At 44.2% G+C, this 15,793-nt stretch overlaps 1 protein-coding gene across 3 annotated transcripts in view; it reads left to right on the top strand.

Moving 5' to 3' along the window:
* SLC35F2 (solute carrier family 35 member F2) overlaps positions 1-15,793 on the top strand; it is an 82,636-nt gene that overhangs the window by 13,404 nt on the left and 53,439 nt on the right. The window lies entirely within an intron of this gene.

Here is a 15,793-nt window from a genome sequence, read left to right as displayed (position 1 = left end):
CCCAGCTACTTGGGAGGCAGGGTCAGGAGAATCGCTTGAGCCCGGGAGTTGGAGGTTGCTGTGAGCTGTGATGCCACGGTACTGTACTCAGGGCGACAGCTTGAGGCTCTGTCTCAAAAAAAAAGTTTGAGGACGCCTAAATTCGTCTGTGGTGGGTTACTGACGAAGTTGGATCTCCTGTATGTGTCTCCTTACGTGTCTCCACGTCTGTGAATGCCACTGTTCTGTGAAATATCCATCTTTTCCACATTATTTTTTTTTATTATTATTTTTTTTTTTGTAGAGACAGGGTCTCACCTGATCGTCCTCGGTAGAGTGCCGTGGCGTCACACAGCTCACAGCAACCTCAAAATCCTTGGGCTTAGGCGATTCTCTTGACTCAGCCTCCCAAGTAGCTCGGACTACAGGCACCAGCCACAACGCCCGGCTATTTTTTTGTTGCAGTTTTGCCGGGGCTGGGTTTGAACCTGCCACCCTTGGCATATGGGGCCGGCGCCCTACCCGCTGAGCCACAGGCGCCACCCTCCACATTATTTTTATATTACACAGATTGCTGTACACACGTTGCAGTTGGCATGGATTTTAAAGATAACCACATGAAAGTTGAGAAAATTTTGGCTTTCATTGAATTCCCTCTAATGCTCATTTACTTGTCTGAAAGTATAAGTAAGTTGGGATGGAGCCTATGCTCAGTGGGTAGGGCGCTGGCCCCATATACTGAAGGTGGCAGGTTTGAGCCCAGCCCCAGCCAAACCGCAACAAAAAAATAGCTGGGCATTGTGGCGGGCGTCTGTTGTCCCAGCTACTCGGGAGGTTGAGGCAAGAGAATTGCCTAAGCCCAGGAGTTGGAGGTTGCTGTGAGCTGTAACACCACAGAGGGTCATAAAGTGAGACTGTTTCTAAAAAAAAAAAAAAGAAAGAAAGAAAGTAGAAGTAAGTTGAAAAATTTGAGGGTATTGAGTTGGCTGTATTAAACCAGGAGCAGTTGAAGCTGATTAAGGGGAGGACTATGACGCAGTGTTTCTGGTCTGAGGCCTGGAAGGTGTTGGAAGACTGGAAATGGTAGTGTGACTCACAGGAAATCTCCGCCAACGCCTCCGTTTCCTTTGCTGGGCTGGGGCCTGGGAGCTTTCTAGACCGGGCTTGGATTCCTGTTTTTTCTGCTGTCTGGTTGCTGTGTGATGAATATCTGAGGTCAGTTGTTAGAGAAATCTAGCTCACCCGGGCTAGATCTATTTATTAAAAAAAAAAAAAAAGATGGGTTATTCCTTTCCAGAATCCAGGAGGGTTGGGCTGCCACACCCCAGCAGATTCTCTGGGTGCCCCTTGATTTGTGCTTTGGCTCCTTGGTTGGCTTCATTCGTCTAACTGCAGCCCAGCTGATTATCTTCACCCAGTGATCACATTGGACAGTTTAAACCACACAAAACCCAAACCAGAAAACCCCTAAAGTTTTGACAACTTTTGTTTTGATGATCTGCTGGAGGCAAATTTAGATTTTCCAATAGTTACAGAAAATAGTCCTTCAGAACTTTCAAGGTCAGGCAGCAAAATTTTATGGGATGAGGCTTTTTGGCTGCCTGTTGAGAGCAGGATTAGTCTGTGCTCTGTTCCTGTGCCAGACTGGGATGGGCGAGGGTGGGGTGGGGGTGGGGGGTTGTGTGTCTCTCTCAGGGACAGAAACTCTTGTAATCCAGATTCTCGAAACAGTGATACATTTATTACCCAGTGCTAGTCCCAGGCTTTCTAATCCTACTCTTCTCCCACCCCCACGCCCACCTTCTCAGCCCCCGGAGGTCCTGTCTGTCCTTTGGAGTGTGTCCATGCCTTTGCGCCTCTTAGAACTTTTCCCACAGCAGAGTCTGCAGGGACGGACAATTTGGAGGGCAGGGGCCACATCCCCCATCTGTCACCCACATTGTAGTGCTGCCTTTCCCATCTGGCTCCATCCCCCCAATCTGGGCTCTGTGACTCAAATTCCTCTGACCTGTATCCAAGGAGAATAAGTGATTTGAAAAATGTGCTTCACACTTTCTCATTTTAGCAGATCAAAAACAGGAGGCCTAAGAGAAAGACATCATAGATTTTATACCATCTTCCTTAGGTTTATTGTAATACTCCTTACTAAATAATTGTAGAACATGTAATCAAATGGGTTGTGCTAATCAGTGCCCATTGCTAGAGACGCAGGATAATTTGTATCAGTTGATTTCCCTGTATGGTATCATAATTCTCAACACTATATATATTTTATTGGTATTAGGGAGGCAGTGATTTTCTCCATTCATATTGACTTACTAATTCCCTGACCGTGGGCAAGTCACTTCTCTGAGTAACTGAAATTCAGTTCCTCAAGTATATAATTTTTTTTTTTTTTTTGAGACAGAGCCTCAACAAGCTGTCACCCTGGGTAGAGTGCCGTGGTGACAGCTCACAGCAATCTCCAACTCCTGGGCTTAAGCGATTCTCTTCTCTCAGCCTCCCAAGTAGCTGGGACTACCAGGCATGCACCACTATGCCTGGCTAAATTTTTCTATTTTTAGTAGAGACAAGGTCTTACTTTGTTCAGGCTGGTCTCAAACTCCTGAGCTCAAGCAATCTACCCATCTCAGCCTCTTAAAGTGCTAGGATTATAGGCATGAGCCACTGTACCCGGCCATATAATTGTATTAATAATCCCTATTTTACAAGTGTTTTTGTGAGATTTAAAAGAAACATCGTATATAAGCACTTAGTATGAAGCCCACACATATATAGTGTACACTCCATATGCATTAGATGTCATAATTATTATCACTATTATGATTATTGCTAGATATTGTGTGGCTAGGTGTGGCTAGGTGTATATATTTTTGGTCATGGACCAAAAATATCCATGACATGGTTTCCGCATTTAGAAGTCTAGTTAAGCAAGTGCGAAAGAATAAAATACTATAAGCAAGGCTAAGTAGCATAACAAGACTTTGTCTCTGCAAAAAATAAAACATGTAGCTAGGTGTGGTGGCATATGCCTGTAGATCGAGCTGTTTGGGAGCTTGAGGGAGGGGGATCACTTAACCCCAAGAGTGAGCTATGATCATGTCACTGTACTCCAGCCTGGGCAACAGAGTGAGACTCTGTCTCAAAAATTAAACAATAACTAGTCAAGACAAACAAACTACAAACAGAATGTAGAAAATGGAAAAAGAGATTACAACGAAAATGTCATAGAAATGTGGCGGTCGTCATTCTGGTGTGAGCCCCATTCTTACCATCATTAGTCCCACAATTTGATTTTCTTAGCACGGCAGAATGGAAAGAGCACAGACGTGGAATCATGTTAGGGTTTTAATCTATGGCTGCTGTACATTTGCCAAATGAATTCAGTTAAAAGACTGAAATGTTGACAAAATGATAACTACATTATAATGTAAAAAATCTAGTAAGTTAATATATGTGAGAGGTTGGTATAGTGGCTGCACTTTCTCACTCTTATTGTATAGGGGGAGAGTGTTTTGATATGTATCCCTATATTCTTGAGTATCTAAGAATCATGTAGGACATAATATATGAGAAAAAAATCACTGGATTTAAAATGTACATGTAAATTACTGGCTTTAAAATGTAAATTTTTGTTGGTTTGCATAAAACTAGTCCAATAGTTTCTGGCTCTGGCATGATTTTATTTTCTCCCTGGCAAGTGATGAGTGTTTTAATCCAGGGTGGCTCTTGAGCAGCTTTGCCTGTACTTATTTAATAAACTCTTTATTTGATGTCGTTACCTTGTTACTAAGTAGTTACTAAAGAAATTCATTGAGATGAATGTAAATAGTTTACCACATTATGGTTCAAGTGTTGTTTCAAAGTAGCACATATGTTTTTTTTTTGAAGCAGAGTTTCACTCTTTTTTTTTTTTTTTTTTTGATTTTGGCCAGGGCTAGGTTTGAACCTGCCACCTCTGGCATATGGGACCGGCGCCCTACTCCTTGAGCCACAGGCGCCGCCCCAGAGTTTCACTCTTATGTCCCAGGCTGGGGTGCCATGGTGTCAGCCTAGCTCACAGCAACCTCAAACGCCTGGGTTTAAGTAATCCTGCTTCAGCCTCCCATACAGGAGGCTATAGGAGTCCTATAGGTAGGACTATAGTGCCCACCACAATGCCTAGGTAATATTTCTATTTTTAGATGAGATCTTGCTATTGCTCAGCCTGGTCTCCAACTCCCACCTCAGCCTCCCACAGTGTGAGGATTACAGGTAAGAGCCAGTGTACCCAGTCAGACATGAATTATTGATGTAGATATTAGCTTACTATTGCTGTTGTCATAAAAAATTACCACAAACTTAGTGGCTTTTTTTTTCTTTTTTTTTTAGACAGCGTCTCACTATGTCCCCCTTGGTAGAATGCTGTCACAGCTCACAGCAACCTCAAACTCTTGGGCTTAAGTGATTCTCTTACCTCAGCCTCCCATGTAGCTGGGACTACAGTCGCCTGCCACAATGCCCGGCTATTTTTTGGTTATAGTTGTCATTGTTGTTTGGCAGGCCTGGGCTGGATTCAAACCGGCCAGCTCCCGTGTATGTGGCTGGCATCCTAGCTGCTGTGCTACAGGCGCTGAGCCTTTAATGGCTTTTTTAATCAACACAAATTTATTATCTTTTTTTTTTTTTTTTTTTTTTTTGTAGAGACAGAGTCTCACTGTACCGCCCTCAGGTAGAGTCACACGGCTCACAGCAACCTCTAACTCTTGGGCTTACATGATTCTCTTGCCTCAGCCTCCCGAGTAGCTGGGACTACAGGCGCCCACCACAACGCCCGGCTATTATTATCTTACATTTCTGTAGGTCAGAAGGCCAACCCAGGACTTTTTTTTGAGGAGGGGGCGGGGGGGGGAGTCTCACTCTGTTGTCCTGGGTAGAGTGCTGTGGCATCATATCTCAGACCTCAAACTCTTGGGTTCAAGTGATCCTCTGGCCTCAGCCTTGTAAGTAGCTGGGATTATTACAGGTGCCTGCCACCATGCCCAGCTGGTTTTTCTATTTTTTTTTTTTTTTTGTAGAGACAGAGTCTCATTGTACCGCCCTCGGGTAGAATGCCGTGGCGTCACAGGGCTCACAGCAACCTCTAACTCTTGGGCTTCCGCGATTCTCTTGCCTCCGCCTCCCAAGCAGCTGGGACTACAGGCGCCCGCCACAACGCCCGGCTATTTTTTTGTTGCAGTTTGGCCGGGGCTGGGTTTGAACCCGCCACCCTCGGCCACAGGCGCCGCCCTGGTTTTTCTATTTTTAGTAGAAATGAGGTTTTGCTCTTGCTCAGGCTGGTCTCAAACTCCTCAGCTCAAGTGATCCACCTGCCTCGGCTTCCCAGAAGGCTCTAGGGGAGAATCAATTCCTTGCCTTTTCTAGCTTCTTGAGGCCTCTGTTCCTTGGCTCATGGTCCTCTTCCGTCTGCAAAGCCAGCAGTGTCGCATCTCTGACCCTGCTGTAGTCACATCTCCCTCTGACCACAGCTCGGAAAGGCTGGCTCTCCCTTTTTTTTTTTTAAGAAACAGAGTCTCACTTTGTTGCCCTTGGTAGAGTGCTGTGGCTTCACAGCTCACAGCAAACTTCTGCTCTTGGGCTTAGGCGATTCTCTTGCCTTAGCCTCCCGAATATCTGTGATCACAGGTGCCCCCTGCAACACCCGGCTATTTTTTTTTTTTTGTTGTTGTTGTTGCAGTTTGTCTGGGGCCAGGTGTGAACCTGCCACCTTTGGCATATGGGGCCGACGCCCTACTCACTGAGCCACAGGCGCCACCCAGGCTCCCCCCCCCCTTTTTTTTTATTGAGACAGAGTCTTACCGTGTCACCCTCAGTAGAGTGCTGTGGTGTCACAGCTCACAGCAGCTCACAGCAACCTCAAATTCTTGGGCTTAAGCAATTCTCTTGCCTCAGCCTCCCAAGTAGTTGGGACTGTAGATGCTTGCCACAACACCTGGATATTTTTTTGTTGCAGCTGTCATTGTTGTTTAGCAGGCTTGGGCCAGGTTTGAATCCACTTGCCCTGGTGTACGTGGCCAGTGCCCTACCTACTGAGCTATGGGCGCTGCCCTGGCTCTCCCTTTTAAGGACTCATGTGACTGGCTTGGGGCTACCTGGGTAATCCAGGATGCTCTCCCTCTCTCAAGGTACTTAATCTTAGTTTTGAACCTGAAAACTCCTTTTATCCTGTAGCTCAGTGATTAGGGTGCTGGCCACATATACTGAGGCTGGTGGGTTCGAACCCGGCCAGGGCCTGCTAAACAATGACAACTACAACAAAAAAATAGCCAGGCGTTGTGGTGGGCGCATGTAGTCCTAGCTACTTTGGAGGCTGAGGCAAGAAAATCACTTAAGCCGAAGTGTTTGATGTTGCTGTGAGCTGTGATGCCACGGCACTGTACCGAGGGCAACATAGTAAGACTCTGTCTCAAAAAAAAAAAGAAAAAAGTAACCTATTTACAGGTTCAAAAGTGAAGGGGAGAGTGTTGAAGTTTTGGAAGAACCATTATTCTTCCCGCATTTAGTGGTAGAACCTAGAAATGGTTCCAGTAATAAAAAATAGCCTTAGGGTACAGTTGCTCACACCTATAATCCTAACACTCCGGGAGGCAGAGGTAGGAGGATCCCTTGAGTTTAGGATTTGGAGACCAGCCTGAGCAAGAATGACACCCCATCTCTACTAAAAACAGAAATATTAGTTGGGAGCTGGGCATTGTGGTGCATGCCTGTAGTCCCAGGTACTCAGGTGGCTGAGGTTACAGCAACCTCCAACTCTTGGACTTAAGCGATTCTCTTTGCCTCAGCCTCCCAAGTAGCTGGGACTACAGGCCCCACCACAACACCCAAGTATTTTTTGTTGCAGTTGTCATTGTTGTTGAGCTGGCCTGGGCTAGGTTTGAACCTGCCAGCCTCAGTGCATGTGGCCAGCGCCTGTAACTACTGGACTATGGGTGCCGAGCCGTGTTTTTAATTTTTAGAGATGAGGGTCTCACTATGTTGACCACACTGGATTAAAAATCCTATGCTCAAATGATCCTCCTATTCAGCCTTCCGAGTAGCTGGGACTATAGGTGCACACCACCATGCCTGGCTAATTTTTTGATTTTTCTGTAGCATGGTCTTGTTACGTTGGTCAGGCTGGTCTTCAAGTCCTAGGTTCAAGCAGGCTCCCACCTCAGCCTGTCAACGTGCTGAAGTGCTCTGATTACAGGTGTGAGCCACTGCACCCAGCCTCAATTCTGACACTTTTTTTTTTTTTTGAGACAAAGTCTCACTTTGTTGCCCTTGGTAGAGTGCCATGGTGTCACAGCTCTCAGCAACCTCAGACTCTTGGGCTTAAGCGATTCTCTTGCCTCAACCTCCTAAGGAGCTGGGACTACAGGTGTCCACTACAACGTCCGGCCGTTTTTTTAGTTGCAGTTGTCATTGTTGTTTTAGCAGGCCCCGGGCTGGGTTGGAACCCACCAGCCCCTGGTGTATGTGACCGGCGCCCTACCTACTGAGCTGTGGGTGCTGCCCTGAATCCCGACACTTTTAAGTGGCATCATATAGGAGATTCATATCACCTCTCAGCCTCAGTTCTCTTTTTTTTTTTTGTAGAGACAGAGTCTTACTTTATGGACCTCGGTAGAGTGCCGTGGCCTCACACAGCTCACAGCAACCTCCAACTCCTGGGCTTAAGCGATTCTCTTGCCTCAGCCTCCCGAGTAGCTGGGACTACAGGCGCCCGCCACAAAGCCTGGCTATAGTTCTCTTTATCTGTAACCTCACAGCATTGACAAATAGATAAAAAATCAAATAAGATAGGGTATAGAAAAGTTTTTGTAAACTGTGAGACACTATAAAAATAACATAAAGGGAGGTATTATGATGGGGTCCATTAGCATGGCTGTAATAAATAAATAATACCTGACGGTGATGGATGCCTGCTGTCAAGTCCAGGGAGCTTTAAGTCAGCAGTTTGGAAACCTTGAGTTGCCTACGGAGGACCACAGGGCAGAAGGAGGTTGGAGGAGAAACAAAAGTGGGAGATCTGTGAATTCTCGTTAGCCCAAGAATTCACAGTGAGGACTGGAGGAGACATCTTCTAATGCTGTAATGTGTTTTCTCGTAGTCCCTTCACTTACCTGATTCTTTAAAGAAAGACAATAGATTTTTTTTTTTCTCAGACAGGTCTTGCTCTGTTGCCTAGGCTAACATGCAGAGGCTTGATCATAGCTCACTGTAAACTCAGTCAAACTCCTGGGCTCAAGCAACCCTCCTGCATCAGCCTCCTGAGGAGTTGAGACTACAGGTCCTTGCCACCATGCATAGCTAACTTTTTTTTTTTTTTTTATTAGAGACAGGGTCTTGCTGTTGCCTAGGCTGGTCTTGAACTCCTGACCTCAAGAGATCTTCTCTCTCTCTCTTTTTTTTTCTTTTTTTTGAGACAGAGTCTCACTGTGTGGCCCTTGGTAGAGTGCCGTGGCGTCACAACTCACAGCAACCTCAAACTCTTGGGCTTAAGAGATTCTCCTGCCTCAGCCTCCCACGTAGCTGGGACTACAGGCACCCGCCACAACGCCGGCTATTTTTTTGTTGCAGTTGTCATTAGGTAGCCTGCCCAAGCTTGAACCTGCCAGCCTCTGTGCATGTGGCTGGTGCCGTAACCATCGTGCTACAAGCGCCGAGCCAAGGGATCTAATCTCTCTTTAGCCTCCCAAAGTGCTAGGATTACAGACATGGGTCACTGTGCCCAGCCTAGGAATGTAGGTTTTATTTTACTTTATTTTATTTGGGTTTTATTATTTATTTATTTGAGACAGAGTTTCAAGCTGTCACCCTGGGTAGAGTGCCGTGGCATCATAGCTCACAGCAAACTCCAACTCTTGGGCTTAAGCGATCCTCTTGCCTCATTTTTTCTATTTTTAGTAGAGCTCGGGGTCTTACTTTTTGGTCAGGCTGGTCTTGAACCCATGAGCTCAAGCTATCCAACTGCCTTGGCCTCCTAGAATGCTAGGATTATAGGCGTGAGCCATTACACCTGGCCTTGGTTTTTATTTTCATTTTTGAGACAGAGTCACATTCTGTCACCCTGGGTAGAGTGATCTGGTGCCGTAGCTCACAGCAGCCTCAAGTTCTTGAGTTCAAGAGATCTTCTTGCCTCAGCCTCTCAAGTAGCTGGTACTACAGTTGCCTAAAACAATGCCTGCTAGTTTTTATTTTTATTTTTTATTTTTTAATAAATAGTACAGAATCTCACATTGTCATCCCCAGTGGAGTACTGTGCCGTCATAGCCCACAGCAACCTCAGACTTCTGGGCCTCAGCCTCCCAAGTAGGTGGGACAATAGGCACCCACCACAACACCCAACTATTTTTAGAGATGGGGGTTTTGCTGTAGCTCAGGCTGGTCTCAAACTCGTGAGCTTAGGCAATCTGCCCACCTTGGCCTCCCAGTGTGCTGGGATTACAGACGTGAGCCACCGTGGCCAGCCAGTTTTTCTATTTTTGGTAGAGACAGGGTCACTGTATTCAGGCTGGTTTTGACCTCCTGAGCTCAGGAGATCCATCTGCCTTGGCCTCCCAAAATCCTGGGATTACAGACGTGAACTACCACACCCAGCCAAAACATAGGTTTTTAAAGTAGGTTTCTCATTGTTAGAAAACCGTCTGTAGGGGTGGCACCTGTGGCTCAGTGGGCAGGGCGCTGGCCCCCCAAACCCGACCCTGGCCAAACTGCAATAAAAAAATAGCCAGGCATTGTGGCTGGTGCCTGTAGTCCAGGTACTCTGGAGGCTGAGGCAAGAGAATCGCCTGAACCCAGGAGCTGGAGGTTGCTGTGAGCAGTGTGATGCCACGGCACTCTACCAAGGGTGATAAAATGAGACTCTGTCTCTACAAAAAAAAAAAGAAAACCATCTGTACAAAATCCTTAAAGAAGGAAAGAAACAACAACAACAAAATCCCATAATCCCATATGAATTTTCTGATTCTTTTTTTTTTTTTTTTTTTGCAGTTTTTGGCTGGGGCTGGGCTTGAGCCTGCCACCTCCCGCATAATGGGGCCAGCGCCCTACTCCTTTGAGCCACAGGTGCCGCCCGAATTTTCTGATTCTTTTAAGATTTAGTCAATCAGGCAATTTGACCCATAAGTCAATTCATTAAGTGATTGACTTCTTATCCTTCCCACTAGTCTCTTTTGGCCCTAGTCCAGCTGTTCTCCTGTCGCGACCCACAGGAACTGTATTAAAGGGTTGTGGCATTAGGAAGGTTGAGAACCATTGTCCTAGACCCTCTCTTGTTCCTGCAGATTCAGAACTGAATGAAACAGTTCCAGTATTGAGCAGAGTTGGGAATGCCCAGGGGGTTGAAGTTTGTCTTGCTTGAAAATATCCTGAGTTGGGTGGCGCCTGTGGCTCAGTGAGTAGGGCGCCGGCCCCGAGGGTGGCGGGTTCAAACCCAGCCCTGGCTGAACTGCAACCAAAAAATAGCTGGGCATTGTGGCGGGCACCTGTAGTCCCAGCTGCTCGGGAGGCTGAGGCAGGAGAATCGTGGAAGCCCAACAGCTGGAGATTGCTGTGAGTCCTGTGACGTCAAGGCACTCTAGTGAGGGTGGTTAAGTGAGGCTCTGTCTCTACAAAAATAAAAAATAAAAAAAGAAAATATCCTGGGCGGCGCCTGTGGCTCAAGGAGTGGAGCGCCGGTCCCATATGCCGGACGTGGCGGGTTCAAGCCTAGCCCCTGCCAAAAACCACAAAAAAAAAAAAAAGAAAATATCCTGAGTTGCAATAAAGTGACTGTTGTAATCCAGTGGCTCATTTGATGGATCTAGACTCGCACTAAGCTTGTTCTTCCTCTTCTTTTTTTTTTTTTTTTGTAGAGACAGAGTCTCACTTTGTCACCCTCGGTGGAGTGCCGTGGCGTCACACAGGTCACAGCAACCTTCAACTCCGGGGCTTAGGTGATTCTCCTGCCTCAGCCTCCCGAGTAGCTGGGACTACAGGCCCCCGCCACAATGCCCGGCCATACTTTTGTTGCAGTTCGGCGGGCCTGGGTTTGAACCCGCCACCCTCGGTATATGGGGCCGGTGACCCACTCACTGTGCCACAGGCGCCCAAGCTTGTTCTTCTTTTTTTTTTTTTTTTTTTGTAGAGACAGAGTCTCACTTTATGGCCCTCGGTAGAGTGCCATGGCCTCACAGAGCTCACAGCAACCTCCAACTCCTGGGCTTAATTAAGTGATTCTCTTGCCTCAGCCTCCCGAGTAGCTGGGACTATAGGCGCCCGCCACAACGCCCGGCTATTTTTTGGTTGCAGTTTGGCTGGGGCCGGGTTTGAACCCGCCACCCTCGGTATATGGGGCCAGCGCCTTACTGACTGAGCCACAGGCGCCGCCCAAGCTTGTTCTTCTTTAAACTTCTGTTGTATTGTTATAAAATTCTGCAAAATTGGTTCACCTTCCCCTGCTCCTTTACTCTAGGTAGTACAATATGACGTAGAGTGAAGAGGAAAACATATTTTGCCAGTTTCAGAAATGTCCTCCTCTATTATTCTTTTTCTATTCATACATGTAAGAAAATGTATTGTAATGTATGGGGCAATTTTTAGAAAAGCTTGTTTTATTGCTTCATTGAATACCCTGACTGATATTGGCAAAACTTCATGACCACGTTCCTAAAATGGTGGATTTTAGGATAAAAAATAAAAGCCTGACATTTGAACCCTTGGATTCCTGTTCCTTGCTGGAATTTTCTAGTTCTGTATATCTGGTTTCTTTGGGAGTGATAAGTCTCTGGAGAAAGTGGCTCTTGGCTGGGTGCCTGTTTTTCAGTGGTTAGGGCGCCAGCCACATGCACCGGAGCTTGTGGGTTGGAACTCGGTCAGGGCCTACTAAACTGCAATAACAACAAAACCCAAAAAATAGCCGGACTTTGTGGCAGGTGCCTGTAGTCCCAGCTACTTAGGGTGCTGAGGCAAGAGAATCGCTTAAGCCCAAGAGTTTGAGGTTGCTGTGGGCTGTGATGCCATGGCACTCTACTGAGGGCGACATAGTGAGACTCTGTCTCTGAAAAAAAAACAAAAACAGTAAGTGGCTCTTGCAGTTCAAACTCACACTTATATTTGAAAATAGATGTGCTAATTTATAATGAGAATTGTTCACAGCTGTTGACAGCTGGTCACAGTAAGACCACACCAAATGAAAAATCTGCATCAGAAATAAAAGATCTGAGGTTGCTTGGTGAGTCCAGAAAAAGGACAGAAGAATTACATGTCCCCAGTTTCATGATCTATTGTTTCTGCCTTGCAACCAGATGAGATTGTCTTATTAATAATAGGTTAGGAGACTTGCTCCTTCATGAGACTGGAGAACATGTGATAACCTGCCAAGTTTTCTTTTTCTAAAATTTATATCATCCAGCAGAGCAGGTCATCCTCACGCCATCCCTTTTCAACAAGCATTGCAACTTATTTTACATTTTTAAGTTGAGTGCTTTCTGACATTTCCCAGTTAAGCGGTAGAATGATTTGGTTAAGCAGCAGAATGATTTCTTCTTACAATTTCTTCACTCTTGCTTGTTGCAGATGGACTAAGAGAGGTTTCAGACAAGGCCCGTTCTGTGGCGGTGTTTTATACCTTTGCAGCAATTCAGCAGCCAGCATTCATATACTGAATAACAAGAAGAAAAATAACATTGTTTCAGCCTTTTAGGAGTTTACAATCTCCCTGGGGAGTCAAACTCACTAGAATACAATGCGAGACATTTATATTAGAGCAACAATCTAGGTTTTTCCTCCATCATCAACCTCCTTTATTCTTGTCAGTAATCATATGTTTCGAAAGATTTTGACACCCTTCTTTCCCAAATGAATTTGTTAAGAAATTATGAATCAATTTATCTTTTCTTTCTCTCTTGTAAGTAATCATACTCTAGAACTTCTAATTAGCAAGAGAAAATGAGTGTTACCACACTTGGTTGGAATAATTATAGCTGACAGCAAATACATGTGATGTTTTGGTTTGTCTGAACAGCCTTATCATGAGCAAATGGAGGGTTTCTGTCAGGCTTTAAAAAAAAAAGAAGTTTTATTATGGAACATTCAAATAAAATTTGAGACTCTTCTGTACTGTGATGTACCCATCACCGGTTTCAGTAAATATCGACTCACCTTGGTTCTTTTATACACTTCCACTTCCTTCCTTCTGGATGATCTTAGTGACTTTCAGGCGTCATACAGTTTCAGGCATAAATATGTTAATATTAATCTCCAAGAGATAAGGGTGTAAAGACATAATCATAATATCATCATTCCAACTAAGAATTAACTATAACTCTTTAATGTCAAATATTTAGTTCATATTAAAATTTCTTCAATTATATAATAATTTAAAAATATTTTGTTCAAATCGAGATGCAGTTAAGGGTCATACATATCAGTGGATTGTTATATTTACATATCTTTCTCTCTGTAGGCTTTTTTACTCTGTTTTTTAAAATTTCTCTTTTTTTCCCGTACAAGTGAATAGCTCTGCTGTACTTTCCTCGTTTTTTTTTTTTGCTTGCAATTTATTTTTAATGAAACAATTCATTTGTCATGTAGAGTTTTACCCATTTTATAATTTTGGCTGATTGAGTCTTTCTGATGGGTTTACAGCAGTTCCTTCATAGGATAATGTTTTCAAATCCATAAAATTAAATATATTGAAATATAATGAAAAAAATATGTATTTTTTGTTGTTGAGGCAGAGTCCCACCCTATGCCCTAAGCAGAGTGCAATGGCGTCATAGCTAACTGCAACCTCAGACTTGGCTGTGGGTATCCTGCTGCCTCAGCCTCTGGAAGCCGCTGGGATTACAGGCACTCGCCATGGCGCCCGGCTGGGGTTTTTTTTTTTTTTTTTAGGAGTTGGGGTCTCTTGCTCAAGCAAGTCTCGAACTCCTAAACTCAAGCAATTCTCCCTCCTCAGCCTCCCACAGTGCTGGGTTTACAGGTGTGAGCCACTGCACCTAGAAAAAAATAGATATTTTTTATATCTTTGTCCTTCAATAGAAAATTTTTTAATTTATTGATTATAAAAATTTGTGTTTAGGGTGATGCCTGTGACTCAAAGGAGTAGGGCACTGGCCCCATATGCCAGAGGTGGCGGGTTCAAACCTGGCCCCCGCCAAAAACTGCAAAAAAAAAAAAAAATAATAAAATGAAAATAAATTTGTTGTTTAAGTGACCGATAAAGGTTGTATGTATTTATCACATATAACATACTGTTTTAAAATATATTGGGAAATGCCAAAAATGTATACGCATTTTAAGAGATGATGCCTGTGTATCACTTTTCGATGTTGAATTGAATTACAGTAGTAGCGTGTAGTATGATGTTTGCAACACCTCTTGCAGAAGTCAAACGTGATTTATATTCATCTTTTGCTATTGGTGTGTATCGAATATAACAGCTTTAATACAGTTTTTTCTTTCGTAAAAGCTATATACGTTTTTGGGTAGCCTGTGTATGTACATTGCAGAATTATTTATCAAATTATTAAACAAATTATGATATATTAATATATATGCTGCTTTTCTTTAAAGATGCATTAAATAATAAAACCTCACAATGGATCTTTAGTTTGGAATAGTGACGAATGTAAATTTTATTTTGAAATATCTTTTGGCAATAGTCATAGGTATTGCTAATAGTACCATAGTTTGTTGTTCATATTTATAATTGAAGGGACTGTTAAATTTCAGTTAAATTACTGGAAATCAGGATGAATTTTTTTCCACAGAACTTCATAGGCCCCAGAATATTCATATTTTCAGGGTCTAGTCCATACACTCCAGACTAAAACCGCTTATGCTCCTAGCTTTTGGAGAGAATATTTCATAGGTATTATGTACTGCCATCGGGGCTGTCTTTGCACATTTTCTGTTGCTTTTACCAGAATACCTGAGACTTATTTATAAAGAAAAGGGGTTAATTCAGTTCTGAAGCTGGGAAGTCTGAGCTGGGGCAGCCTCATCTTGTTAGCTCTGGTGAGGACTCTTGCTGCACCTCACAGGGCAGGAGGGTGCACTGAAGCCCAGACCAGCTTTTATGACAGATCCACTCCAGTGATAATCCGTTAATCCAATGAACGAATTAGTACTTTCCTGAGGGCTCATGACCCGATCACTTCTTAAAGACCCCACCTCTTAATGCTGTTACATTGGTGATTAAATTGCAATATGAGTTTCAGCGGGGAAAAATATTCAAACCATAGCATGAGGCATGTAACATTTGCTTGTCTCTTTTTGTTATGTTAGAAGCTATTGATGTTTATTGTTTAGATCCATTATTTTGTTAGGGCTTGTCAAGTGATATTTTATTTCTATCATTCCATCTTCATTTATTATCCCCAATAGTTCTGTAAAGGCAAACTTACCTTCAGCTCTTTTTTTTCTTTTGAGACAGTCTCATGTTGCCCTTGGTAAAGTGCTGTGGCATCACAGCTCACAGCAACCTCAAACTCCTGGGCATAAGCAACTCTCTTGCCTTAGCCTCCCGAGTAGCTGGGACTACAGGTGCCCACCACAACTCCCCGTTATTATTTTTTTGTTATTGTTGCAGTTTGGCTGGGGCTGGGTTTGAACCCGCCATCCTCAGTATATGGGGCCAGCGCTCTACCCACTGAGCCACAGGCACCGCCCACCCAGTTACTTTTTTATTTTATTTTTATTTTTTTTTTTTGAGACAGAGCCTCAAGCTGACACCCTGGATAGAGTGCTGTGTCATCACAGCTCACAGCAACCTCCAGCTCCTGGGCTCAAGTGATTCTCCTGCCTC

The sequence above is a fragment of the Nycticebus coucang genome, chromosome 6 (genome assembly GCF_027406575.1).
Source record: "Nycticebus coucang isolate mNycCou1 chromosome 6, mNycCou1.pri, whole genome shotgun sequence".
Taxonomy (NCBI): Eukaryota; Metazoa; Chordata; class Mammalia; order Primates; family Lorisidae; genus Nycticebus; species Nycticebus coucang.
Note: the sequence above shows the minus strand (reverse complement) of the source record. Positions and strands in the feature narration are given on the sequence as shown.